The following is a 4,267-nucleotide window of genomic DNA, read 5'->3' on the forward strand; positions in this document are numbered from 1 at the left end:
CTCAATTCCGGATCTTTTTTTTTTAATTCAAAGTGGAGTACTTCTTATTTGAAAGCCGCTATCGAGTTCTATTATTGCTATTATTAGTCCAGTTTGTGTATCGCATGAAAAGGTGCCATTAACTTGCATATTTAAAACTTTATACTTCATACGCTATGAGACCAGGTACTGGCAAAGTTGAGTACCTCTATTATAAGATTATACTAGGTGTTTCTTTTCCTATTTACCTTAAATTTTCAAAAATGTTAACACACACTCGCGCGTGCGTATCATTTAAACTCAGAGACTAGCGATAAAATGGTTGATGTTGAGTCTGGATACTCCAGTGCTTAATTCCACTAAGTATTTGGATAAGGAGGAATACACTGGTAGTACTTTATGGCTGTGCCAGAGAATTCGGATGAGGAAGTGCCGATTGGGGAACAGCAACACTCTTTCGATGATTGGCTGATATGCCATTTTTTTCTAATCTTAACTAACTGACCAGCAGTTAGAAGATCACTTAGGTGAAAAAAGTGACATACCTTGTTGTTGTTTTTTAGCTCTCAAGTGGTGTTTCGCGAAAGGATGTAAACATTAAGTGATTTGTTGACCACTTGATTATTGTAAAGATAGAATAGTGTGTTGATTGAAAAATAAACATGACCAAAAAGTCTGCTGTGATATTTATCTTCCGAACTTATCGAGCATAATTTCATTGTGTGACGTTGTGTGATAGCTGTTCGATTATTGTACCATTAGGACAGCTCACGTTAGTTGGTACAATGAATAGAACATAAACAATTTGTACAGCTGGAGATGATCTCAAGCTGAAAGGGAATTGTGACCCTTATTTTCCAAGCTGTTTAGCAGCTTGCGTGTTCGAAATTTTGTGGTAATTCCTCGCTTGGGTCTTATTCAGAAGCTCAGTAATTTCTGCAGAGCAGATTACGCGATAAACGTTCGATACATATCCAAGACGGCTGTTTATCCGACGTAAGCCTAGAGCGTTTATAGGACTGGAAATGATTGACTTGCTTTTTAAAACGTCCAAATGCTCAAATAACTGTGTGGTCTTGTTTTCCATCACTCAAGTAGAAGTTTGCAGTGAACACTTGTAAACATCCTAGTAGACATAACCTGAGATCGACTGTGTGTATGTGAGTATGAAGTTAGCATTTTCACACAACTGTAAGAGACATGAACCATAAATGAGGGAGTGGTGCTGTTAATCAACATAGAACATGAATTAGGATTGCGATAAATCTAAGCATGAAAGTCATTGTTTCGTTAGATTTTGTTTTTCTGTGTCGGCTCACTAGGGGTAGTATAAAACAATGTGGTTATTGGTGTCTGTGGCCGTTTAGAAGAATGAATGTATTTTACTGGTAAATACTGTATTTAACCTGTATAAATCTGAGTGTAGTACACAGCATGAATATTAATACAAGCTAAAGGAATTTTAGCTGAAATGTTTCAGCTCCTCCTCGATGACTCAGTCATAAGTCATAGGTTTATAACGCTAAAAATTAGGTTTCGATACTCCCGATGGACAGCGCACAAATAACTCATTGTGTAGGTTTGTACCTTACAACAAACAAACAAACGAAATATCTTGGTTCGTCTGATTTCGGCCGCTACTTTGTATTTCGTAATGGCGAGAGAGAGCTGAGCATTGATCTATAGATGGCAGGCCAGTATCGGATAAACTACTGAGATATGATTGGCGAGTCACTCTGGCAAGGTTGCTATGATTATATGAGTAAGAACGATGGTATTATGTTTGACATTATAAGTAAATGTGAGTGATGTTGATATACATGTATATGGATACTTACAAATATATATATTGAGTGTGTGTGTGGGGTGGTGTTGCACATCCACACAGATACTGCATAAAGTCATTCATAAGCGTTGTATTATTTGAACGAATTAATTACATAGAGAACACAATAGCTAGTCAACGAATGAATTAAAAAAATATAGGATTTGATCTGATGTTATTTTATGAAGTAATGTGTGATTTCTGACTTGTGAAGCATCATTAGAAACTACATTGCACCTGATATTTGCATTCATGTTGGAGAAAGAATATTTATGCGGCATTTAAAGGATTATCCATTGAAGAAATGAAAGACACAAGTGATCATGGTTTTTGGTAATGAAGGTGAAGAAATTTAAAAAAGACTGTATCAAATCAAAATATTCATTAGGGTATGAAATTATCTGCTGAAAATTAAAACCACCACAGAGACTTACATGTCATGTTGAAACGTAAATATGGTGTATGCAATGATAAGCGGCTATGACGTCATAGTTTAATAAAGTGTCACCAGAGGGCGCGTTGTTTGGCCGCCACAAAAGCGGCCATGACGTCATAGGGTTGAAAATATAGTTCGATACCAGACAGACAGTTATGATATTCTACAGGTCGCCATGACACAATGACTCACACGATAGTTGTCTCAACATGTCTATAATTAATCACTTTAAATCACTAATTTATTAGTTAATTAAATCCTCTATAATTAAAAAGGATGCTTAACAATACCTTCGATAGCTCTCATACCTAATCACGGTTACTTCTAGCCCCGAGGAACTCTATCATCCAGTTTTACCATTTAGATGTAAGGGTAAACTAACACTTCCATTATGTAAATCATGTGTGGAATCTAGATCACTGCTACCATATAATTAGGTAATAAGAATATATAAGATTTATCAGCTTTCTGTCAAATCTAGAGATCTTTTCAAGAACAACATCGATAACTTTTTGAATTAAAGCAAAAAAGTCTGGTTGGCCCCTTACTGTTTAACACTGGAAACAAAGCAATATTATGTTGACCAATATAACGAAAATGAAGAAGTGCAACTGACCCTGAAAATATTGATTTTAATCCAGGAAAAAGGTCAGTTGCAAAATTATGTCTTAATTATTTTTGGGAATGTTGGGGTACGTATGAGGACAAACCACAGCTTACCTATGTAACATTTGTTAAAGAATATCATTCATTAATGAACGATAACACTAAGATAATAACAGATGTTACACTGGTTAATGAAAAAGTTATAGCTCTTCATTGGAAGCATAAATATGAATATCTGCCCCAGAAAGATCAAATCAACATCTTTTTGGCGGCTTTTACAACAGCACATGCTCGTCAGAAGTTATATAATACACTAGAGAAGTTAGGTTCGGCTGTTTTGTATTATGATACAGACAGTACTGTATACATTTCAGAGGGATCTAATGATCCACCTCTATGGTATTATTTTGGCGAATTTAACGACGAGCTAGACAGATGCTATATAACATTGTAGGTCAGTGGTGGTCCAAAGAAGTATGGGTACTAACGCCGATGACGGAAAGTCATGCTGTATGATTAGAGGATTTACCCTCAATTTTATCAACAGCAAAAATTGAACTTCTCATCAATGAAATGTATGATAACAGATATATTCAGTCCTTTTAAGCCTCCTATAACTGAGACTAATCATAAGAAGATTTGTAGAAATTAAAAGACACAAACCATTTACAACAAGGAAGAAAAGAAGAATTATCATCCAGTTTACACCAAACAACACACCTTTTAATATTACACATTTCTCTACCCTGATGAAATCAGTTCTGTACAATATATAACACTGATAAGTTCGAATAGTGACAGCCACATGTAAAAAGTTGAGACACTCGTTTATTTTCTCCACTTTCAGTGATAAGATCATCAATAATAAAAAGATTTTGTTTATCAGACCGTAAATAATCATGAACATTTTCAGGTAAGCCTTCGGTAAATTGAATGTTTGGAATATTTTGCATTCAGTTTGTATATAGTGGTTGAAATTCACCATAAAACCATACGATGTTTCAGGTATAGGATAAATTACTTCACGATGATAAGTTAAAACTTCACTTACAAACTGCGATTTACCACTTTTTTGTCGTCCCTGACACTAAACACTTAAAAGGGTTTAGTAGATGGTTATCCCCTCAAACTCTAATGAGAAATAAATGAAATGGGACTCTCCTTATATCATTCATGTTTGAGGATCTTCCCCAAGGCCCTGCACATCCCTCCTTTTCAGTCCATGGACTATGGCGAGGAGTTAGTTCCATAAGAGTTCCATGTGAAAGGGTGTTAAAGTCTGGGTTTAAGTTATCAATATATTATTTTGTTCAGGAATGTCAAAGGCAAATCTCAGTTGAATGTTTTAGTGAGACAAATGTTTCCATCACATATCAAGTATTTTGAAGAAGCTCATGAAGATGCAATGAGATAACCATATT

This window comes from Limulus polyphemus, unplaced genomic scaffold (assembly GCF_000517525.1).
Source record: "Limulus polyphemus unplaced genomic scaffold, Limulus_polyphemus-2.1.2 Scaffold1078, whole genome shotgun sequence".
NCBI lineage: Eukaryota > Metazoa > Arthropoda > Merostomata > Xiphosura > Limulidae > Limulus > Limulus polyphemus.